General features: G+C 43.5%; 1 long non-coding RNA gene across 1 annotated transcript; it reads right to left on the bottom strand.

Moving 5' to 3' along the window:
• On the bottom strand, positions 1–26081 carry LOC112830285 (uncharacterized). The gene is made up of 4 exons (XR_003209881.2): positions 25947–26081; positions 25174–25273; positions 137–244; positions 1–29 (listed from the first exon to the last, which is right to left on the bottom strand). It is a non-coding gene; the product is annotated as an uncharacterized lncRNA (long non-coding RNA).
• Between the last annotated feature and the right edge of the window lie 368 nt (positions 26082–26449).

The following is a 26449-nucleotide window of genomic DNA, read 5'->3' as shown; positions in this document are numbered from 1 at the left end:
GCTGAGCTCCTTCCACCGTTCTGAGGAATCTATTTAACAAATCACAGCCGCAGATGCATCAGGACAGTCATTATTTACACTTTTTATTAAAATATTTAAATGGGTCACAGCTGGTTTGGTGGGAATGGGAACCTACCCCCACACGTGGCAGCCCCCCGCCACTCCAAGACATCAGGGCGCTGAGCTTCGCGGGGGTGCAGCCCCATTCCGGCCCGGCGGCTTCTACTCTCCTGCATGCCCGTTTCTGAAAGACATGAAACTTCACTGGAGACGGCTCCGGGAGCACAGGACACTAATTGGATTTGCTTTCTGCAAACTTCAGCTGCAAACACAGACCCCTGTAGAGCCGAGTGAGTTTATAGGACGTTTGAGGGGTGACTTTAAACACCGTCTTTCAGGAACACGTTCCATCAATTATATTTAACCTCATTATTTCTAGCACTATTTGGGGTTTACTTGGCTTTATGGATTTAAAATAGACATTTGAAACAATTTTGGCCAAAATTCTTATAATAAACTATTGTGACTGGTTTACTGATATTGAAAATATATAAAATCTATCAATTTTGTTCAGGAAACTAGTTACATGCTTCAACACATTTTGCCTAGTTTCGAGTTCCATACTATCTTAATACAATGTAAATAATTCACATGTGAATAATTCTTTGTCTTACTGACACTGAAGAGCAAATTAACTTTACTTATTTTCAGGTTGCACACATGCTCCATAACTGATAACCTCTGGGAAAGTTAGCATTTGGTTTTTGCTTCCCCATGAACTAAAAAAGATAAATTACAAAAGCAATCCTCTAACACTAAAGAAAAAAAAAATTATTCACTCTCAAAATCCCAAGACTTTGTGCATTTTGAAGGGTAACAATGTTTTCAGTGACACAAAGTTGAGAAGCTGGAAGACCTTTGCAAAGGGTCGTAAAGTCCATCCCTTGCTCCCTGGGCCAGCCTGTGGGCCCTGCTGCTGGACAGCTCCCGCCAGGTCAGTAAACGGCCCTTACACTGCGGCTCCCTCCGCCTCTCTGGTCTCCTGCAAACCATCGACATGGTTTCTACGAAATTTGTTCCTTATCTGTACTATTACTTATTTGTGTTTTCTAAATTGACTTTTTTTTTAATGGATTTATTCAATATAGAAGCCTTATATCATAGGTTAGAGTGCTAGTTTTACTGTTGTCTAATATGCCTTAAAGATTACATGGAAATTTTAGGATTAAACTGGAAAATGCTGAGCTCCGAGTCCCTCAGCCCACTGAGAAGAATTTCTTGGGTGAGTGCTTGACCTCTGGATGGCTGAAGACAAGGCCGGCTACGCAGTCACTGACTTCCTTATGGTTCCCCAAATGAAACTATAAATTCTACATCAAACCACACCCTGGGCATAACATGAAGCCAGAGAATGTGAAATATGAAGAAAAAGGTAAGAGAAAAGCCACCAAGTCCTGGTGTAGGTCCCTCGTGCCCCTAGCTCACACCTGTCTTCATGAGCTCCAGTGGGCCAGGGCAGAGGGAAAGACCGCAAGACAGAGAGGAGCACAGCAGAAGGGTGAGGAAGTCCATACGAACATGAAGACACTATGACGTGCCTGACTGCCTCTGTCAGGGAAGGGACTTCAAGGCCCACACAAGCAGTGTAAGAGGACAGACACCATTTACAGAGGCATTCCAGGGAAGAAAACAGACAAAAGAGGAAGGGAGAAGCACCCTTCGGCAACTGAGTGGTGAAGCTAAAAGAGAAAGAGGGAAAGTGGAGGGTCCTAGGAGTAAAGAGGAGTATCATTAGATTCACCCTGGCCTGTCCTCACCAAAGCCGAGCAGCCAGCCAACAGCTGCCACGGCAGCCCCTGCACTTGGCCAAACCAACCGAAGAGGCTGCCACTAGACGCAATCTTTTAAACACTCGGTACCATAAAAACGTCCTCCTGAAAACTACCACGAGTCAAAAGAAAATTGGAATTTATACTCCCAAAAACATAATTAAATATACCACACTGAATTAGAAACGTAGAATTAAAAACAGAAAAGGACAAAAATGGAGAAAGCAGGGGAGAGGTGAGCAGACTCAGGAAAGTTATGGAAGGAAAACAAAATTACCTCAGAAATGAGGAATCAATTACAGAACACCCAAGGAGAATCAATTCAAATGAAAACTAACAAAGGGCACTGAGGACAGCCAGGACCACAACCAAGAGGAGGCCACGACACTGAGAAAGACGGGAAAGGGGAGGAAAGCAAGTGGTGGGGAGAGAAGACAAAGGAGTGATGTCCATAAATCTGACTTCGTAAAAGAGGAAAACAAAACAGTAAAGCAAACATGTAACTCTGCAAGAAAATTTCCAGAATAGAGAAAGGCCCAAATCTTCAAAGGAAAGGGCTCACTGGGTACCCAGGAAAAATAACCCAGAAGGATCAACTCTGAGACGCATCCTAATGAAACTATGGGATTTCAAAGGTAAGGACAAAGTCCTCAAGGCCCATGGCACCAATCAATAAATACGCAAAGGAAGTAGACTAACAGACATTCAAACCAACACACAAGCAAGGCAACGATGGAGCAACATTATAAATTCAATGAAAGTATGAACCAAGAATTTTAAATCCAGCAAGCCATCATTCAATTACCAAGACTACAGAAGAGCAGTTTTTAACATTCATGAATTTGGAGAATATCACACCCAGTCGGCCCTTCTTGAGGATTCTATGTGAGGGTAAACTTTATCTGCCTACTGACGAGTGGGAAAATTTCAGCAAAAGGATTTATGAGACACATTAAAAATATTTAGATGTACATATTAGACCAAAATAAAGGTGCAATTAGGCTGGAAGACTGATGTACAAATATTACATACTGTGACAAAACAGAAATAATTCAACTAAATGTGAGATGAAGGAAGAGGTAAAGAGCAAAAACTCTGATTAATGTATAGGTCATTACTGTGTGAGCAACCGGTGTGCATTAAAGAATACAAGGAAAAAAACCAAATCAGACAATAAAGAGTTTAACAAAACGGGTTACTAAGGACATAAAAAAAGGTTTAAATACATAGGTAATAAATAGAAAATACAAATCTATCTAAATCCAAAATCAAAAATATAAAAGCAAAGAATACAGATCTCCTAAAGGAATGGCAAATACAACAAAATATGCATATCATAAAATATTTTGATAGAGTTACAAGCAAATAAATCAGTCATGTCAATAAATATTAATGGACTTAATTTACTTATTTAAAGAAAAAGGTTTTTAATTGGGTTCACAGAACAAGACCCAACTGTATCCTGTACACAAGAGACATACCTAAAATAAAGTCATTCAGAAAGGCCAAAAAGCAAAAGGCTGGAAAAGGTAAATGAAACAAAAAGAGAGAAGTAGACCAAGTAGAATTCACATCACAAACGGTTAAACACAAGAGGATATATTTAATATTAAAAGCCACAGTCTGCAACGAAGACATAATGCTCATGAACATCTACACACCAAGTAATACAACCACCACCTTGGGGCACCGGGGTGGCTCAGTCAGTTAAGCATCTGCCTTTGGCTCAGGTCATGATCTCAGTGTCCTGAGATGGAGCCCCATGTCGGGCTCTCTGCTCAACGAGAAGTCAGCTTCTCCCTCTCACTCTCTCTCTGTGCTTCCCCCCCCACCTCTCTCAAATAAATAAAATCTTTAAAAGAAAAATAACCACCCCCTTTACGAAACAAAAGTGACAGGATATGCAAGGAGATGCACATAGGCACGTACTAAAGATGGGAGATCTAGGGCGCCTGGGTTGCTCAGATGGTTAAGCGTCTGCCTTCGGCTCAGGTCATGATCCCAGGGTCCTGGGATCGAGTCCCGCATCGGGCTCCCTGCTCCTTGGGAGCCTGCTTCTCCCTCTGCCTCTCTCTCTCTCTCTCTCTCTCTCTCTCTGTCTCTCATGAATAAATAAAAATCTTTAAAAAAATAAAAAATAAAAAAAATTAAAATGGGAGATCTAATACACCATCTCCATACAAGGCAGAGCAAGTACACAAGAAATAAATAGAGACAGATCTAAGCAACACCATCAACCAAGGTAGAGCTCACAGATATACAGTGAAGTCCATTCCCTGATCCTAAAGAGTCTATCACACAGGGGCGCCTGGGTGGCTCAGTCAGTTAGGCGTCTGACTTCGGCTCAGGTCATGATCCCAGGGTCCTGGGATCAAGCCCTGCTCAGGTTCCCTGCTCAGCAGGGAGACTGCTTCTCCCTCTGCCTCTACCCCTCCCCCAGCTTCTTTTCTCTCTCTTGCCTTGCTTTCAAATAAATAAAATCTTTAAGGAAAAAAAAGAATCTATTGCACATTCCCTACAATGGTCATATATTAGGTCACAAAGAAAACATCAACCATTTCCATAATGTAGAAATACTGCAAACAATACTTTCTGATCACAATGTAATAAAAGTATACATTATCAACAAAAACAAAAACAAAAAAGTCATTTCCACTTGGATATTTAAAAAACCTATATTGACTTTTAGTGAAAGAGTAAATACAAACTAAAAGTATAGAATTTGGAGGGCGGAGCAAGATGGCGGAGGAGTAGGAGACCTGGATTTCGTCTGGTCTCAGGAAGTCAGCTGAATAGGGATCAAACCATTCTGAGCACCTACGAACTCAACAGGAGATCGAAGAGAAGAGTAGCAACAACTCTCTGAACAGAGAAGCGACCACTTACTGGAAGGTAGGACGTGCGGAGAAGTGAATCCGAGGCGATGTTCGGGAGGATAGACGGCGGGGGAGGGGCCTCCGTCGGCCGCTTCTGGCAAGTGATAGAGCCGCGGAGCACAAAATCGGACCTTTTAGAAGTCGGCTCCGCTGAGGGACGTCGCTGCAGTGGTTAAGCGGGGGTGGAACCCTCGTGGGACAGTGGGGTCTCAGGACCCTCGGGGTCACAGAAAGACCGGGGGAGCCTGAGTGCGCCAGAGCTCCCAGGGATCGGAGCGGGGAAGCCGGCTGCAGAGACGGAGCCGAGGCGCGGGCTCTCAGCTCGGGGTGGCCATAAACTGTGATCCGCGGCCCAGTCGGGCCACTGCTCCTCCAGCAGGGACCTAACAAGCGACAGATCCGGGGAGACTCCCCTTCCTCCCCCGGGAGGAGCGGCGCGGGAACGCACTGCAGGGATCTGCTGGGTTTGGAGACTCCACACGGGGTCGGGTGCCAGAGATAGAAACGCTCGGTCACAGGCCGGGTGAGCACGGAGTGCGGCCGGAGACCGAGGACACGGGAGTGACTGCTTTCCTCTGGGGGCGCACTGAGGAGCGGGGCCCTGAGTTCTCAGCTCCTCGGGGCGGAGATTGGGAGGCCACCATTTTCACCCTGGTCCTCCAAGGCTGTACCGAGAGCTTGCAGGGAACAAAAGCTCCTGAGAGCAAACCCAAGCAGATTGCTTAGCCCGGACCGACAAGGGCGGGGCAATTCCGCCTCCGGCAAAGACATTTGGGAACCACGGCAACAGACCCTTCCCCCAGAAGATCAGCCCGAACAGCCAGCAAGCCAAGACCAAGTTTACCGATCAAGGAGAACGGGAGGACTCCAGCGCTAGGGGAATACTGCACATAGAATTCATGGCTTTTTTACCATGATTCATTAGTCTTTCAAAGTTAATTTTTTTAACTGTCTTTTTTTTTTGAATTTTTCTTTTTCCCTTTTTCAACAGACATCTTATCAATCCCTTTTTAAAAAATTTTTATTTTTCATTTTAGAGTCATATTCTATCCCTTCATAGTAGTTACCATTATTTTGGACATATATATATAAGTTGTTCTCCTTTTAAAAATTTTGAGATACAGTTTTCTTCTAACAGATCAAAATATACCCTAAATCACTAGTGTATGGTTCTGTTCTAGTCTCCTGCCTGATCACATTCTCTCCCTTTTTTTTTCTTTTTTTTTTAAATCCTCTTCTTTCTTTTTTCAAACAACTTCTTATCAATTCCTTTTATAAAATTTTTTATACTTTTCATCTTTACAATCACAGTCCATCCTATCATCATATCAACCCTTATTTTGTACATACACAAGTCTTTCTTTCTTTAAAATTTTGGGAGGCACTTTCTTCTAACAGACCAAAAGAGACCCAAAATCTAATGTGTGGCACTGATCTATGCACCAGCCTGATCATATTCAATCATATTCTGGTTTTTTTGTTTGTTTTGTTCTGTTTTTGTTTGTTTTTATCTTTTTCTTTGTTTTTCCACTTTGTTTTTTCTTTCTTTCTATTTATTTTTCCCTGGTTTCAGGTCTTTTCTGATTTGTTTAGAGTATATTTGCTGGGGACGTTGTTAACCTGTTAGCATTTGGTTCTCTCATTCATCTGTTCTCCTCTGGACAAAATGACAAGACAGAAAACATCACCTCAGCAAAAAGAACAAGAGGTAGTACCGTCTGACAGGGACCTACTCAATACGGACATTAGTACGATGTCGGACCTAGAGTTCAGAATCATGATTTTAAAGACACTAGCTTGAAAAAAGCATGGAAGTTATTAGAGAAACCCTTTCTGGGGAAATAAAAGAACTAAAATCTAACCAAGTCGAAATCAAAAAGCTATTAATGAGGTGCAATCAAAAATGGGGGCACTAACTGCTAAGATAAATGAGGCAGAAGAGAGAATCAGCGATATAGAAGACCAAATGATGGAAAATAAAGAGGCTGAGAAAAAGAGAGATGAACAACTACAGGATCACGAGGGCAGAATTCGAGAGATAAGCAATATCATAAGATAAAACAACATTAGAATAATTGGGATCCCAGAAGAAGAAAGAGAGACAGGGGCAGAAGGTATACTGGAGCAAATTATAACAGAGAACTTCCCTAATGTGGGGAGGGGAAGAAGGTATATTGGAGGAAATTATAACAGAGAACTTTGCTAATGTGGGGGAGGAAACAGGCATCAAAATCCAGGAGGCACAGAGAACCCCTCTCAAAATCAATAAAAATAGGTCAACACCCCGACATCTAATAATAAAAATTACGAGTCTTAGAGACAAAGAGAAAATTCTGAAAGGAGCTCGGGAGAAGAAATATGTAACCTATAATGGTAGAAACATTAGATTGGCAACAGACTTATCCACAAAGACCTGGCAGGCCAGAAAGGACTGGCATGATATCTTCAGAGCACTAAACGAGAAAAAGACGCAGCCAAGAATACTATATCTAGAGAGGCTGTCATTGAAAGTAGAAGGAGAGATAAAAAGCTTCCAGGACAAACAAAAACTAAAGGAATTTGCAAACACAAAACCAGCCCTACAAGAAATATTGAAAGGGGTCCTCTGAGCAAAGAGAGAGCCTAAAAGGGGCATAGACCAGAAAGGAACACAGACAATATACAGTAACAGTCACCTTACAGGCAATACAATGGCACTAAATTCATGTCTTTCAATAGTTACCTGGAATGTAAATGGGCTAAATGCCCCAATCAAAAGACACAGGCTATCAGACTGGATTAAAAAACAAGATCTATCCATATGCTGTCTGCAAGAGACTCATTTTAGACCCAAAGAGACCCCCATATTGAAAGTGAGGGGGTGGAAAACCATTTACCATGCTAATGGACACCAAAAGAAAGCTGGGGTGGCAATCCTTGTATCAGACAAATTAGATTTTAAACCAAAGACTGTAATAAGAGATGAGGAAGGACACTATATCCTACTTAAAGGGTCTAGCCAACAAGAAGATTTAACAATTGTAAATATCTATGCCCCTAACGTGGGAGCAGCCAATTATATAAGGCAATTAATAACAAAAGCAAAGAAACACATCAACAACAATACAATAATAGTGGGGGACTTTAACAGCCCCCTAACTGAAATGGACAGATCATCTAAGCAAAAGATCAACAAGGAAATAAAGACTTTAAATCACACACCGGACCAAATGGACTTCACAGATACATTCAGAACATTCCATCCCAAAGCAACATAATACACATTCTTCTCTAGTGCCCATGGAACATTCTCCAGAATAGATCACATCCTAGGTCACAAATCAGGTCTCAACCGGTACCAAAAGATTGGGATTACTTCCTGCATATTTTCAGACCACAGTGCTTTGAAACTAGAACTCAATCACAAGAGGAAAGTCGGAAAGAACTCAAATACATGGAGGCTAAAGAGCATCCGACTAAAGAATGAATGGGTCAACCAGGAAATTAAAGAAGAATTTAAAAAATTCATGGAAACCAATGAAAATGAAAACACAACTGTTCAAAATCTTTGGGATGCAGAAAGGCAGTCCTAAGAGGAAAGTATATAGCAATACAAGCCTTTCTCAAGAAACAAGAAAGGTCTCAAATACACAACCTAAGCCTACACCTAAAGGAGCTGGAGAAAGAACAGCAAATAAAGCTTAAACCCAGCAGCAGAAGAGAAATAATAAAGATCAGAGCAGAAATCAATGAACTAGAAACCAAAAGAACAGTAGAACAGATCAACGAAACTAGGAGCTGGTTCTTTGAAAGAATTAACAAGATTGATAAACCCCTAGGCCAGACTTATCAAAAAGAAAAATGACCCAAATCAACAAAATCATGAATGAAAGAGGAGAGATCACAACCAACACCAAAGAAATACAAACAATTAGAAGAACATATTATGAGCAACTCTATGCCAGCAAACTAGATAACCTGGAAGAAATGGATGCATTCCTAGAGATGTATCAACGACCAAAACTGAACCAGGAAGAAACAGAAAACCTGAACAGACCTATAACCAGAAAGGAAATTGAAGCAGTCATCAAAAAATCTCCCAACAAAAGCCCAGGGCCAGATGGCTTCCCAGGGGAATTCTACCAATCATTTAAAGAATTAATACCTATTCTCCTGAAACTGTTCCAAAAAATAGAAATGGAAGGAAAACTTCCAAACTTGTTTTATGAGGCCACCATTACCTTGATCCCAAAACCAGACAAAGACCCCATCAAAAGGAGAATTACAGACCAATATCCTTGATGAACATGGATGCATGAATGCAAAAATTCTCACCAAAATTCTAGCCAATAGGATCCAACAGTACAATAAAAGGATTATTCACCATGACCAAGTGGGATTTATCCCTGGGCTGCAAGGTTGGTTCACCATCTGCAAATCAAACAACGTGATACAATACATTAACAAAACAAGAATCATAGGATCCTCTCAATAGATGCAGAAAAAGCATTTGACAAAGTACAGCATCCTTTCTTGATCAAAACTCTTCAGAGTATAGGGAGAGAGGGTACATACCTCAATATCATAAAAGCCATCTATGAAAAACCTACAGCGAATATCATTCTCAATGGGGAAAAACTAAGAGCTTTCCCCCTGAGGTCAGGAACGCGGCAGGGATGTCCACTCTCACCACTGCTATTCAACATAGTCTTAGAAGTCCTAGCCACAGCAATCAGACAACAAAAAGAAATCAAAGGCATCCAAATCGGCAAAGAAGAAGTCAAACTCTCACTCTCTGTAGATGATATGATACTTTATGTGGAAAACCCAAAAGACTCCACCCCAAAACTGCTAGAACTCATACAGGAATTCAGTAAAGTAGCAGGATATAAAATCAACGCACAGAAATCGGTGGCATTCCTATACACCAACAAGAAGACAGAAGAGAGAGAAATTAAGGAGTCGATCCCATTTACAATTGCACCCATCACCATAAAATACCTAGGAATAAATCTAACCAAAGAGGCAAAGGATGTGTACTCAGAAAACTATAAAATACTCATGAAAGAAATTGAGGAAGACACAAAAAAATGGAAAAACATTCCATGCTCATGGATTGGAAGAACAAACATTGTGAAGATGTCAATGGTACCTAGAGCAATCTACACATTCAATGCAATCCCCATCAAAATACCATCCACTTTTTTCAAAGAAATGGAACAAATAATCCTAAAATTTGTATGGAACCAGAAAAGACCCCGAATAGCCAGAGGAATGTTGAAAAAGAAAAGCAAGGCTGGCGGCATCACAATTCCAGACTTCCAGCTCTATTACAAAGCTGTCATCAACAAGACAGTATGGTACTGGCACAAAAACAGACACATAGATCAATGGAACAGAATAGAGAGCCCAGAAATGGACCCTCAACTCTATGGTCAACTCATCTTTGACAAAGCAAGAAAGAATGTCCAATGGCAAAAAGACAGTCTCTTCAACAAATGGTGTTGGGAAAATTGGACAGCCACATGCAGAAGAATGAAACTGGACCATTTCCTTACACCACACACAAAAATAGACTCCAAACGGTTGAAAGACCTAAATGTGAGACAGGAGTCCATCAAAATCCTAAAGAAGAACACAGGCAGCAACCTCTTCGACCTCAGCCGCAGCAACTTCTTCCTAGACACATCGCCAAAGGCAAGGGAAGCAAGGGCAAAAATGATTATTGGGACTTCATAAAGATAAAAAGTTTTTGCACAGCAAAAGAAACAGTCAACAAAACCAAAACACAACTGACAGAATGGGAGAAGATATTTGTAAATGACATATCAGATAAAGGTCTAGTATCCAAAATCTATAAAGAACTTATCAAACTCAACACCCAAAGAACAAATGATTCAATCAAGAAATGGGCAGAAGACATGAGCAGACATTTTTCCAAAGAAGACATCCAAATGGCCAACAGACACATGAAAAAGTGCTCAACATCGCTCGGCATCAGGGAAATCCAAATCAAAACCTCCATGAGATACCACCTCACACCCGTCAGAATGGCTAAAATTAACAAGTCAGGAAACGACAGATGTTGGAGGGGATGCTGACAAAGTGGAACCCTCCTACACTGTTGGTAGGAATGCAAGAATAGCCAAGAAAACCCTGGGGGGAAAAATCAGCATCTATGGGATGCCTTTAAAGCAGTAATCAGAGAAAAATTCATTAGACTAATATTTTTATCAATAAAAATGAAAAAACAAAATTAAAACCACTGGACATAAAACCATACTATAAAGACTCTATGTAAGAAGGGTGGTGCTGGTAACAGACAAATAGACAAATGGGACTGAATAAAAAGTCCAGAAATAAGCCTGAATATATATGGAAATTTGCCATCACAAGTCACTGGGATAAAGATGGACCTTTTAATACATGGTGCTGGGACAACTGGGTAGCCGTTTGGAAAAAGATGAAATCAGATGTGTCTTTTGTATCATATATAAGAATAAACCTCAAATGGATTAAGGATCTAAAAATGTGAGAAAATGAAACTATAGAATTCCTAGAAGAAAACATGGGTGAGCCATTGGTATAGGGAGATTTTCTCCCTATGACTCCACACCCAGAATTAATGAAACAAAAATTGATGAATTTGACTACATAAAAATAAAAATGTCTGCAGGGCAAAACGAAACAAAACAAAATGGTACCCTAGACAAAACAGAAGATAACTGACAAACTGGAGGAAAATATCTGCAGCACATACCACAGGAAAAGGGCCACTCCCCTTAATATATGAAACTCTCCTAGAAAATGAGGGACAAAGGACCAAACACACAAAAGAAAAATGGGAAAAAGCCATGTACAGATAATTAACAAAGAAATTTACAAGTTCAAGCTCACTCACACTTAGAGAAGAGCAAACAAAAAGACCCCACAGGGCACTTGGCATCTGTCAGACTGGCAAAATGCTGAGGTGTGATGCAGACTCTGTTGGCGAGGCTGTAGGGAAAAAGGCATCTCCTGGGCTGCAAATTCTGCAGGAAACTTGGTGATACCTAACAAAAGCTACAGAGACTTTTTAACCCAGAAATTATACCTGCAGGAACCTGTTGGGTAGGCATACCTACAACAACATGTGAAAAGAGGCTGCACAAAGGTTACTCCCTGTAGCACTGGTTAAGCTGGAAGATACTGGAAACCACCTAAACGGGCACAGGCTGGCGAGCAGCTGGAGAAGCGCGGCACAGCTCAGCAACACAGCTCCAGGCAGCTGTAAAAAACAGGGGAAGACCTGCGTGCATGGGCTCGCAGCGATTCCCAGGACGTACAGTGACAAAGTGCAAAAGAAGATGTGCAATGCAGGAAGGGGGATGAGAACACCCGCTCCCGTCTGCTCATCCGCACAAAGGAAATACAGGGAGGAGGCGCCAGTAACTAAAGACGCTGGTTTCCATGGAGAGTGGGTGGGAAAAGGTACCAGAGAAGGGGGACGACAGGTATAAAGTGGAGGCAGACACTTGCTGCAAATTCTACAGAAGCTCTAGTCTTAGAACCAGTGACACTTCACATACCCGAAAATAAGGACCAAATTTAAATCAACCAGGACATCAGACCCAAATGGAACACAAATGGTAACAAATGAAACCATTTTACAAACAAGTAACACAGCCACACTGAAATACAGAACGATCCTCAGTAATTCTGGAAAATACGATTTTCACTAGAAACTCTTAAGTCTAAGGACAAAAAAGCTGTATGCAAATACTGACTCTAGTTAGCAAATCTGTTTCTTACAGATTAGCAATCTGAAACTATTTTATTGGTATACTGGGATTGAATAAATAAGTAAACATATTGTAAATAAGAAGAGCCAGGTTTCTCTCTGTGGAAGAGATAAGTTACATATAAGGGAAGGGAGAAGGCTATTAAAGAACCTAGTGGTGGGGCGCCTGGTGGCTCAGTCGGCTGAGCATCTGACTGCTGAATTTGGCTCAGGTAGTGATCTCAGGGTCGTGAGATCAAGCCCCACATTGGACTCCATGCTGGGTGTGGAGTCTGGTTGAGATTCTCTCTCTCCCTCTCCTCCTTCGCACCTCAAATAAATAAATCCTTAAAAAAAAAAAAGAACCCAGGGGTGCTGGATCAGGACGGGAAGTATTAGCATGAATGCAGTTTTCAATATGTATCCAGACAGCAGCAGAGGAATGCATACGGCTGTGTGGATGTGCACATAATAGGAAGCATAAGTACGAATACTTACATTACTAGGATGTATGCATACACCCATACGTACATTTTCTAGCTATGTCTGCTGTCATGGTGACATCCTAGTGGCAGCAAGACTATACCTAGCACGTAGAAACTGCTTTCTAACTACCATTCTCCCGTTGAAGGAATCTAGGCTCCATGGAGAGGCGCTGGTTCAGTCATGGAACAGGGAAAGCATAAGATGAGCCTGAGACATTTTGTGTCATCCAAAATAAGTTTCTTTAAAAAGGATGAGGACACGTCAAAAAGACACAGGCAGGCCATCCTGAAGGGGTTCCCAGTGGCCAAAGCCAAACAGCTTGGGCAATAAAATGAGTAACAACATCACTGGATTGTAATCCAGAGAATAAAGACCTGGGAGTCTAACCATGACATCAGCAAATGAATACATCATTGAGGGGGAAGAGTTAGTGTTCTCCTTTTCAGCAGAATTCTAATTAACAGGTGTAAAGGAATGAGGAAAATACAAAACCACCATGAAGTAAATGCCACAGTGAAAGTTATTTCAAACAAGATTTACCAGTAGATGCTAAAATCACTAGGCAAAAGTTTAAGGAGAAACAGGTTATTGGCACAGCCTCAAAGCATCTCCTCCAAGGTTTTTATTAATTACAAAGAGAAAGAAAGTGGCTTTACAGTGGATGAAATGACCTTCACGGAGGGACAAGGTCAACACCAGCAGTAGTGACTGGCACCGCGCAGCCCTGATCTGATGCACTGAGAAGGCGTAACTTCACCTCTGCGGTCTTCATCTAATCATAGAAAACATCAGACAACCCAGACTGAGTGACACTCTACAGAGTAACTGACTACCGTTCGCTCAAAGTGTCAAGGTCATGAGCACTGGTTAGTGTCACACGCAGACCGAAGAGACCGAGAAGCACATGAACTACGTGCAGTGTGGGCCCTGGATCCCGTCCGGGTCAGAGAAGGGCTGTTAGTGGGAAAACAGGTGAGACAGGAGAAGGTCGAGCAGAGTTAGCAGCGCTTCACCAGGGCTAATTTCACGGTGCGCTCCCTGTACTATCATCACGTAAGCCGCTTAGCTGATGGTATACCTGAATTCTCTACATTATTTTGGGGGGGGGGGACCTTTCTGTAAATCTATAACTACTTTGAAATAAAGTTTTGGAAGATGAAGAGAAAGCAATCTCTCATACCCCTGGTGGTGCGTATACCATACTTCTAGAAATACTGATTTAAGCCAAATTGCTTTCCCATAATCTCAACCCACTAATTCTAATTTTCCCCTCTTGAGCAACATAAAATAAATAGTCCCTCAAGCAGGAGATAAACATCCTTCCAGATGTTTGCAGATCGCGCTCAGGTACTTGTGAGCTTTCCTCTCTCCAACCAACCATTCCTACTGCCTCTCACTATCTCACACCTGAGATGTTTTCCAGACTCTTCCTATCCTTAGACATCCTGCTCCAGAGTTTCTAAACTGTCAATATCCCTCTTAAAATAAACCATAAAAAATACTTGCAAAGCCAAGTGGCCCCCACCGTAGAGAGAAGAATGACCGCCTTCCACGGCTCAGCCAGTGCGTCTACAGAGAAGAAACCCACCCTAGTGGAACGGGCGCAGTGGCCACATGGCGTGGCACGTCCAAGAGAGGTGGGCATCCCCCACTGCCCCCGAGTCTTCTCCACGTGAAGCAGCTGCCCCAGCCCTGGTGCTGAGTGTTCGTCTCTGCATGGAAGGGCTCTCCTCAGCGCCCTTGTTAACCTTAATTTGACACCTGTGTGGTTTTCTGGTCTATCGGAGTACATCCAATTCTTCTTCTCCCGGATACTGCAGTAATCCTACTAATCATCTTCAAGACGTTTGCAAAGAATGCAGCCTTCTGTGCCTTTGCCCAAGTCAGAGAAAACACCCAAGAAGACCGAGGACCTAGATCTCCAGTTACTCAGGATGTACTCAATCTTTACACTGTCAACACAAGCTCGATGTGTAAAACTGGTTTACTGCCAACTTCCCACAATCTGGGCTAAAGGGAAAAAGTGGAAATATTAAATACGCCCCATGTCATTTTATACACAGGCTTCAAGCTTACCCCATCAGTTACACCACAGCGGGCTGACAGTGATATTATTTCCCTGCTTGTTTCTGAACAACATCAGACTTGCCAGAAAGGAGAGCAAAAGGGCACGGACGGGTGACTCTGAGCTAGAACCTATACTTTCTGGATGAAACCTAAAACACTGGAAGTGCATTCTAAACCATTTCTGTGTGGAGTCAAATAACATTTGTTACATTTTAAGGTCAGCAGACTTGTGATCATCCACGGCGACAAGCTGACATTCTTTAAGTGGTTCAGGCGGTTAGGGAATTGGGTCCCCACACCCGGTGGCAGGTGAAAGGGGGAGTCATGCTGGTACCTAGGTGGTCGGTAAGAGCTGGGCTCCTCTAGGGGACGTGGGGGTTACCTGCTTGGGGGCTCCCGACCAGCTGAGTGGATTAAATTATTCATGTTTTCTGCTATTCACGGTGGATTATTGAGAGCTGACTGCATATGCCATTGACTTGTATACTTACTTGGCAAATTGTCCAGTTATTATGGATTGGCTTGGACCAAAGGAAAATGAAGCCTGCAGAGACATTTAACTCTAGGATTCTGTTACATGGCTCACTTTTACTCCCTCCTGGAGAGGCTATGTCAGCCTTCATAAAGGCAGATGAAGATTTACCACCCAACTAAGAAGACACTTGCACTGTATAAACAAAATTAAAATCCCAAGTATACACAAAGACCCCATTACTTAACAATAATTGAATATCAATTGAATAGCAACCTCACTAGAGAACAGTTGAAACAGAAACACAGTTGGCTAAGAAAAGACACTTGATAAGACACATAAATTAAAGTATAAAATATGTATTGTGTTGCCTCAATGACAGAACAAAACCCCTGGCAGGTCTTGGCAAAGACGAGGTGCCCTCCACTGAGGAGGCGCGAGCCCACCTTTGTTGCCGCGGACTTTCTCTGTTATTAGAAGCGATGGGGGCCCAGCTGGATAAATGGGGGGAGGGAGGAGTGTTACAGGCTTCACGATTTGGCAGAATTGTAGAAACCAGACTGGGGATGTGTTCATGACGCACCTGGGACACACTGGTGAGCCAGAAGAGGGGGCACAAGCCCACAGAGCACAGGCCTGGGCCACCTCTGGAAACCTGTTCTCCACTCTATGCCCCAGAGGAGTGTGGAGAAGAAAAAAGATGCCAACTTCCTGAACACGTCAACAGAGAAACATCCTGTATTCTCTCTAATCTGCACAAGAAAATGGCTTAATTCTTAAAAAATTAAACACCTTGAATTAACCATCTTTAATGCATACACTAGTACACGAGTTAAGCATACATACTCTAGACAGAATACCAATGTAAATCACTAGAACTCGGAATTGCAGTTAATGGTGAGTCTCTCTCTACACACACACACACACATCTAACCTTTCATTCTGAAGGTATTATGGGGATTTTTATTGACTAATGGCCTTTTTCTCTAAAGATCATTTGTATTAGCAATGTGTAATGCTGGTTAACTGAGTCCTAGTTACCAGAAACAGTTTGCTGAGTGAGGCTGTACAGTTCAGTAAAGACAGTTTACTTCTGGTGGCGGAGCATGTCCACCAGCCCTGAATACAGAACCATTAATGCTGGAACAGCAAGATTCGTAAGGCCCTACAGACTGTCATTTACAGAGAAAACACGGTTTCCATCAAGCACGGAGTCTTCTTCAATAACACTGTGATTTGGACAGCAATCTTGCCCTCTTGGGAGGGTCGCTTTCTTGGGAGGCGAGGACAGTGAAACCTGGCACAGTGTCCACTATGGAGACCAGAAGTCAGGATTCCTCCTCTCCACTCCGCGCTCTCAGAGCACACTAAAACTTGAACCACATGGATCCTACATCTCGATGCCGTGCTTCACTCAGCTCTCAGGGCACACTAAAACTTGAACCACATGGATCTTACATCTCGATGCCGTGCTTCACTCAGCTGTTAACCACTTTTTGGAAGATGTGTCAACCTACCGTACATGAGCTCCCCAGCACACCCCCCACCCTGTCTGGCTGGGACACAGGGAGGTTTAGGGAAGAGGAGCAGTCTAAGACCATAGTCAAAAGCAAGAGGGACAACTTAATTCCTGGCGGGCTAGCGACCTAGAGGAAGACAACGGAGCAAAAAAAAAAAAGCCACACTCATACTTCCAATTAAAGTAAAAAACATGAATGAACTTACTAGACTTACTGAGGATCAAGCACAGGCTTGCGAGATTTACAAAGTCCACTATAAACCAAAGTTACACTCCTGATTAAAGTGAAGGATCTTAGGAAAGCAGGTATACAAATTTACTCACCATAAGTGGGGCTAATAAAGGTCACTCACAATGATAAAAACTACAGTTTAGCAACGTTTCCACACTTGTTACTTCATTTGATCCTTTTAACAACCTCATGACATAGGAAGGGTAAGAAATTTTATTTCTATTTTGTAGATGAGAAAAATGAAATCCAAAAACCTGAACTAACTTGTGTGGAGGATGGTAATCTGAAATGACAGAGCTGGGTCTTCAGTGGGCTTTCAGTCTAATTGGGGAGACAAGACTGAAAAATACAACCAAAGAAGCACTAAAAACCAAACAATGTATGAAAAAGAATTCGAGGGGCACCTGGGTGGCTCAGTCAGTTAAGCATCTGCCTTCAGCTCGGGTCATGATCTCAGGGTCCTGGGATCGAGCCCCGCATCGGGCTCCCTATTCTGCGGAGAGCCTGCTTCTCCCTCTGCCTCTGCCTCTCTCTCTCTCTGTCTCTCATGAATAAATAAATAAAATCTCAAAAAAAAGAGAAAGATTTCAAAACTTAAAGTAAACTTAAAAAAATCTACAATAATCAAGACGGTGTGGTACTGGCATAGGATAAACATACAGATCAATGGAACAGCACTAAGAACCCAGAAATAAACCCGTACACTTATGGTGAACTGACTTTTGACAAAGGTGCCAAGACAACTCAATGGGGAAAACACAGTCTTCATCAAAAATGGTATGGGCACGATTCAAGGTCCACATGCAAAGAAGAGACTCAGGGCCCTCCCTACACACCATACACAAACATTAACACAAAAGGGATCAGAGAGCTAAATGTAAGTGCTAAAAGCATAACATCTTTAGAGGGCAACATAGGACAAGATCTCTGTGATCTTAGGCAAAGAATTCTAAGATATGACACCAAAAGCATGATCTATAAAGAAACAAAATTGATAAACTGGACTTCATCAATATCCAAAACTCTGGAGCTTCGAAAGGTACCATTAAGAAAGTAAAAAGCCAAGCCACATTCTTGGAGAAAATGTTTACACATCATCTATATGTTAAAAGACATGTATCCAGATTATATAAAAAAGTCTTTCAATGCAACGAGACAACATAATTTTTTAAGTGGGCAAAGGATTTGAATAGTGATTTCCCCAACAAAGATGTACAAAAGGCCAGTAAGTACATGAAAAGACATTTAACATCATTTGTCATTAGAAAAATGCAAATCAAAAACACAATGGGATAGCAGTTCCCAACCACCAGAATGGCTATAATCAAAAAGAGACAGTAACAAGTGTTGGCAAGGCTGTGGAGAAACTAGAACCCTCATTCCATGTTGGTGGGAACATAAATGGTACAGCTGCTTTGGAAAACAGTTTGGCCATTCCTCAAAATGTTAAGCATCTGGTCACCATATGCCCCAGCAATTCCACAACTAAATAACTACCCAAGAGAAATGAAAACATATGTCCATGCAAACACCTGTATGTGAATGTTCACAGCAGCATTACTTATAAAATCTCAGAAGTACAAACAACCCAAATGTTTATCAACTGAATAACAGATAAACAAAATGTGGTATAGCCATATCATGTCATATTATTTACTAACAGGAAGGAATAAGATACTGATATATGTGTCAACAGGGGTGAACCTCAAAAACATTATTAGGCCAACTGAAAGAAACCAGTCACAAAATACCAAATATTGTGATTCTGTGTATATGAATTGTCTAGAATAGACAAACTGATAGAGATAGAAGGTCAGTAGGTAGTTGCTAAGGGCTAGGGGAGGGTGAAAGAGAGTGACTGCCCACGGGAACCAAGTTTCTTTTTGGTCATGAAAATGTTCTTTATTTAGATTATGGAGATATTTACTCAGCTCTGTAAATATATTAAAGCCACTGACCTGTGTACTTTAAAAGAGTGAACTTTATGGTATGTAAATTATAAACAAAGCTGTTTTTAAATATGAGCAGAAGTTTTGAATAATTCACCAAAAAAGTTATGAGTGATAAAAAAGCACACGAAAAGATGTTCAACAGCAAGTCACTAGGGAAATGCAGATTAGAATCCTAGTGAGACCGCCAACTGCATACCCACTAGGACTACATCAGACAACAGAGAATGCGGAGTCACTGGAGCCCTCTACGGGCCGCCAGTGGGGATGCAGCATGTGCCACTATGGAAAACAGCATGCAGCTCCCTGGGCAACACGCGCCGGCAATTCCAGTCCTCCGCGTCTAAGAGAAAGGGAAACCAACATCTGCATGTGACTTTTCCAAATTTTCAGCATTATTCATAATTTATCCAAAAAGGATAAACAACACAATGTCTATCAAATGAAAAATGGATAAACAAAATGTGGTATATTTGTACAATAGGGCATTATTTAGCAATAAAAAGGAACAAGCTACAGATACATGTCCTACCATGGAGGAACCTGGAAAGCACCACACTAAGGGAAAGAAGCCAGCTGCAAGAAAAAGCACATGTGATTCTGTTTATATGAAAAGTCCAGAAAAGGCAAATCTAGAAGAATAAAGATTAGCAGTTGCCTGGAGCTGGGGCGGGGAATGGAGTTACTGCAAAATGGGCACAAATGAGGCAATGGAAGGGCTCTAAAACTGGGGGTTATGGTTGCACAACTGCAAGTTTACCAAAAAATCACTTCTTTGTACACTTGAAAGAAAAAAAGCAGCTAAGCAACATTGTTTTGATAATGAACACGAGAGAAATTGAGAAGACATGAGCCGCAGTCATGACCATGAGGGTGATGATGGGGCACACTGCTGGGGCTTTGCCAGCTGAGTTATAATTTTCCCTAAACAAATGATACTTTGAAAGCACCAAGGATTTTATGCATTAGTGTAATCCTCCCTTTGTTTCTTTTCAGTTAGACACACACACACCCTCAACATGTTAATCAGTCAAAAAGTATTTGCTGAACACCTACTATATGCCTTGCTCAACTCTGGGCATCTGATAATTGAAGAAGCAGAAGCCACATCATGGTCCTCCAGCCATGACTGCGGAGCCCAGGAGACACCTGAAAGAGCCCCCCAAGCATGGTCAAGTACCCCCAAATGACCGTTACCTCATTTTGACTTTTCTGTGTTGTATGTAAAGAAATCTGCCAAAAACTAGAAATGATCGAGGCTATATGCAGGTGGCAGTGTGAACATGTGTATTAGAGATATAACCAAAGGTGAATTATGGGTAAGTTTCCCTTCATCTAGATAGGAAGATGGCTGAATACAATTAAACTGAGTAGAACAGACAGTAAAAGTAGCTCAACAGATGAACCTTAAAACTACAAATGAGTGAGAGAATTAAATAACTTGTTTCTTGAGGCATGGGTTGCAATTATCTTGAATGAAAAGAGCGACCACAGAAAGGCAGAGTGAAGGGTTTTGCTGGGGTCGGCACCACCGCCAGTACTCATTAGGTTCTCACAGTTGGGATCTTGCTTAGCAGATGAGCTATAAAAATCTATATCCTACAAGGTGAAACAAGCAAATTTAACTCTGGATTTTCTCTCTTTACAAGTTAGACCCCATAGGGTTACTTGAATGGAGTTAAAGCTATCAACATGTCTAAGTGGTTTTGCTGACAAGGACTACTAGCTAAATTTACTGGATAATTTTTCAAGTACTAGCAAAGGCAGGTCTAAAAGTTATAAAACAGAGCAGAGTGGGATATAAGATATCCTCAGCCCTTGATTTTAGAGGCAACTATTCATAACACCAAAAATTGGTGAAAATGGTAGATTGGAACTTCATAATTTACTCACATCTAAATTTCCACAGTTGCATCAAAAACATCCAGTAAAGTCTCAGGATACAAAATTAATATACAGAAATCTGTTGCACTTCTATACACTAATAATGAAGTAGCAGAAAGAGAAATTAAGAAAACAATCCCATTTATAATTGCACCAAAAATAAAAAAATACCTAGGAATAAACTGAACCAAAGAGATCAAAGACCTGTACTCTGAAAACTATAAAAAACTGATGAAAGAAATTAAGGACACAAACAAATGGAAAGATATTCCATGCTCATGAATTGGAAGAACCAATATTGTTACAATGCCCATACTACCCCAAAGCAATCTATAAATTTAATGCAATCCTTACCAAAATACTAAGAACATTTTTTCCAGAACTAAAACAGGTAATATTAAAATTTGTAAGAAACCAAAAAAGACCCCGAATAGCCAAAACAATCTTGAGAGAGAAGAACAAAGCTGGAGCGATCACAACCCCAGATTTCAAGATATTCTACAAAGCTCTAGTCATCAAAACAGCATGGTACCGGCACCAAAACAGAAACAGAGATGAACGGAACAGACTAGAGGAGCCCAAAGATAAAACTACAGCTGTGTGGTCAATTAATCTACGACAAAGGAGGCAAGAATACGCAATGGGGAAAAGACAGCCTCTTCAACAAATGGTGCTGGGAAAACCGGACAGCTACATGCAAAACAATGAAACTGGATCACTTCCTGGCATCATGCACAAAGATAAATTTAAAACGGATTAAAGATCTAAATGTGAGACCTGAAACCATAAAAATCCTAGAAGCAAACACAGGCAGCAACCTTTTTGACAATGGCCGTAGCAACTTCTTCCTAGATATGTCTCCTGAGGCGAGGGTCACAAAAGCAAAAATAACCTGAGTCTACATCAAAATAAAAAGCTTCTGCACAGCGAAGGAAACAACCAATAAAACAAAAAGGCAACCTACTGAATGGGAGAAGATATCTGCAAATGATATACACAATAAAGGGTTAACATCCAAACTATACCAAGAACTCATACAACTCAACAACAAAAAACCCAAATAATCCAATTAAATGGGCAGGACATGAATAGACATTTTTCCAAAGAAGACATACAAACAGCCAACAGACACACGAAAAGATGCTCAACATCATTAATCACCACAGAAATGCAAATCAAAACTACAACCTGTCCGAATGGTTAAAATAAAAAATACAAGAAATAACAAGTGTTAGTGCGGGTATGGAGAAAAAGGAACCCTTGTGCACCACTGGTGGGAGCGCAAACCGGTGCAGCCACCGTGGAAGACAGTGTGGGGATGCCACAAAAAATTAAAAATAGAATTAGTATATGATCCAGTAATTCCATGACTGGGTATTTACCCAAAGAAATAAAAAACACCAATGCAAAAAGATACATGCACCCCTACGTTTACAGTAGCATCATCTACAAAAGCCAAGATATGAAAGCAGCCCAAGTGTCCATCCACAGATGAACGGATAAAGAAGATGTGGTATATATACACAATGGAATACTACTTAGCCACAAAAAAAGAATGAGGTCTTGCCATTTGCAACACGGATTGACCTAGAGGATATAATGCTCAGTGAAATAAGTCAGAAGAAGACAAATACCATATGCTTTTGCATATGTGGAATTTAAGAAACAGAGCAAAGGAACAAACAAAAGGAGTCCAAAAAAACCCTCTTAAATAAAGAGAACAAACTGGTGGTCACCACCGGGGAGGTGGGTGGGTGGAAGCGTGAAATAAAGGGTTTAAGAGCACACTTACTGTGATGAGCACTGAGTGAGGTAGAGAATTGTTGAATAATTATACTGTGTATCTGAAACTAATATAACACTGTATGTACATTATACTTCATTAACTAAAAAAAGTACATATCAAAAAAGAAATACTAAGGTGAAAATGTTTTTTAAAAGAAAAAACAAGTGATAAGCAAAAAAGCCTGTCAACAGCCAATTCATTAATGCATCCTGATATGTTATTTTTACAGGATATTGACAAAGATTCAAAGGAAATTACAATAGAGGAAATGGCCACTTATCTCTAGAAATCAAAAGCTGGAAAATGGGATCTTGGATCAACGCAGAGGAAAAGATACCAATTCGACTGTGAGCCCAGACATTGCGGAGTTGCTCTCTCAGAGAACTTGCTTTTTACAGAGGTCGTCTGGAAAGAGCGTCTTCATGGCTGGTACAGGCTGAGTATGCACGACTCTAGGTGTCCTGGGCATGCACTTTCCTTCTGGAACATGTAGTGTGGTGACTGTGCCGTGGGCAGGGCCCTGAAAGAGCCAAGCACTGGATGCCCCCAGGTCTCAGGGTCAATCTAACCAAGGATTTCACTTTTGTTTTTGCAGAGCCTAGAATACTGCTTTTGCTACACAAGAGGTGCTCAAACCTTGTCTGCCTAACAGAAATGATAAACCCTACCATACTTCCACATGTCACCACATAAGGTACCCTTCCCACAATCAGGACACTTGGGGATTCCAGCAGGTGGCTGCCTCTGGCTCTGCCTGAGAATCACTTGTGGAGCTATTACAGAGGTGGGTCCTGGCAGCTGCAGTTTCTAAAACTCCACTGGTGGTTCTCATGCACAGGGTGTAGAGTCACTAATCTGTAGGTAGGAAATGGGTTGCACTTTCCATGTACCAAATTCTGGAAGGGGGCGTGTGTGTGAGAGAGAGAGAGAGAGAGAGAGAGAGAAGACTCAGGACTTGGACTTGGACACTTCACTGAACTCAATCTAGATTATTAGATCAAAGACCAAGGCAGAACACAATATAAACAAGGACTTTATCAGATTAAGGGCCATACACACCTTGGCAATTAGACACTGAACTCACTACTCCTGGGTAACAGCAGGGAAGTACTGCAGCCTCAAGCTGGGCACTGAAGTTTCAGCACTGCAATCCGAAAGATCACTCAAGGTTTCTCTTCTAAGCCTTTCTTCCTCTCCGATCAATAATGACCTCTGGTGCCTGGCCCCTGACAGCCTGTGGCATCACACTTTTCATCATTTTATGGCCAATTTAGGACTTTGTTGCGAAGCCCCATGCGGGAGGCTACAGATCCCCATAGCCAAGACGACAGGCTCTGGACGCAGACGGTGGGGTCTAAGCCCTATTTCCCTACTAGCTATGTATCCTCGAGCCAGCTGATTAACCCCTCTGTACCTCAGCTTCCTCACTTGTAATCTGGGAACAGTAACAGGTTATTGTGAAATTCAGATAATCCACCTGGTAACCACTCAATGCCTAGCAGGATCTGTAACCTCTGTTAAATGTCCCAAAGATGGAAAATGCAGTGTGTCCCAAGCGGAGCTCCTTTTCTCCTGCAGTTCCACACCAATTTTCTCTCAGTAACGGCACCGCTGCCCACCCAGGTGCTCCAGTCACAGCCCTGGGAGCCAGCCCAGACTCCTCCCCTTCCAGGACCTTCCACATCCACTCCATCAGCAAGACCTGTGCATTGTTCCTGCAATATACAGAGCCTTCTGTGGACATTCACTGTCTCACGGTCCTCTCTGTCCAAGCCTGTCACCTCTCGTAATCCAGACACTGCTTGCCTCCCTGCCTCAACTCTGACCACCATACCCTTCATTCTCCCCAGAGTTCCCAGAATAAGCTCTTAAAATGTCAGTATGATCATGTCACTTTACTATTTACTTCCCAGCGTATGGAATGTGAGCAATGTAGTGATGACCTAGCGCTGACCTCGCATAAGAGGACAACACTGGGGACTGCAGGAGCCAGGAGACCGGAGGAATCTGGGTCCCGGGATGTCTCTGCTCTGGTAGCACCAGCCCCATACCTGTACTTAGGGTCCCCGTTCCACTGCTCTGGACTGCTCACCTTCACACATTATGAGCGGCAGCATCAAGCTTCCACCTCGTTGGAGCCAATGTGGTTTGAAGCCTCCGTTACAGAAGCTTAACCTGTGCCCTGGTAACATGGACCCTGGAAGTGGGGTGCTTCTGTGACAGGGCCTAAGTGACAGCGGCTTCGTGGTCAGGCAGTGGGGGGTGAGGAAGCTCATTCAGGGAAGGAGACTAGCCACTTCTGTTATGCCGTGCAAAACATCTGAGAAAACAGTACCTGCATTAACTCAGGGGGCAGATTCCAGGCTTACCAAGCCTGTAGGCGCAGAAGAAGCAGAAGAACTCGATGCTGGGAAGGCTGGCGGCTCCTTGGTGCTCTTAGCAAGGAACCGAGAAATAAAGGAGGTGGGGTGAGAACCCGCCAACTCGCAAGCAGAGGTGGAAGTCACAGAGCGCTGCCCCCCCCGACGGGACTTCCTCCAGCTCCCTAAAAGGCTAAGCGATTCCCGGTCTCCCATCCTGCTTCCCTCCCAGTCTGACGCAGGCCTGACCGCGCAGGTCCAGCTCCCGCCGGACCTTGATCGGCACCCCCCCCACCAGTCACCTCACCTCACCGCGCCCAGATCTCTGCGCTCCAAGCACTCCACCCCGGCGCGTCTGCTCACCCCGCAGCCCCACCCCGCCCGGTCCGGCGCCTGCACGCGGGGCCGTGACTCGCGAGCAGCAGCGCGCACACCCCGAGCCCGCTCACGGGTCAGGGACACTGCCAACGACACTGGCTCAGGTCCTTCGCAGAGTGGGCAACAAGAGCCCCGCTCCCGCATCCGCGCGCAGGCGCGGACGGAAGCGGGCGGGGGGGGGGGCAGCGCCGCGGCCGCGCCCCTGACCCCGCCCCCCGGCCCTGGCCCCACCCACCCCGCCAGGAGGGCGCGGGCGTGACCCCGGCCGGGCCTCCTCCCGGGAAGGCCCCCGGGGGGACGCGAGGCCCAGCGGGGCATGCCCAGGGACTCCGCCATCCCGTTCCTCACGCCCAGGCCCCGGGGGGCTCACCGCGTCCCCCGGAACCTGAAGCTCCTCCGCCCTCCGCCGTCGCCACCGACCCGGCACCAGGGTGTCCATGCGGCCCCAAGCCCGAGTTCGCGGGCCTCTCATCCCCACCGAACGCCGAGCGCGGGCCGAAACCACTGAGGCCGCGCCTCCTTCCCCACGTGTCCGCGGGGAGCCAATGAAAGATGGGGGGCGGGGCGAAGACCGACGGGGCGGGGCCCGCGGGGGCTGCAGGCCGGCGTAGCGAGGACCAGAGGCTCCCGGCGAGAGGGGGCTTCTGTCCCAGGTCATCGCTTCGCGGAGGGCCAGCCGGTCACCTCTCCGGCCACTCCGAGGAACCCACCCCGTTAGCGTCCCGCCACGACTCGTCTACAGGCGGTGGATCGCCTGGGGGAAGCTCCCGCCTCCTCGCTCTCGTAACTGGTCGCTGAGCGCCGTCGGCAGCCGTCTTCCTGTGGCTGGTGGCTGCTGGCGGACGGATGGCGCGGCGAGCCAGTCCGCGTGGG

Source organism: Callorhinus ursinus, unplaced genomic scaffold (assembly GCF_003265705.2).
Source record: "Callorhinus ursinus isolate GAN/ISIS: 27379988/994484 unplaced genomic scaffold, GSC_fseal_2.0 scaffold58, whole genome shotgun sequence".
Lineage (NCBI taxonomy): Eukaryota > Metazoa > Chordata > Mammalia > Carnivora > Otariidae > Callorhinus > Callorhinus ursinus.
The sequence above is the reverse complement of the archived record's forward strand: the minus strand, read 5'-3'. Positions and strand labels throughout refer to the sequence as shown.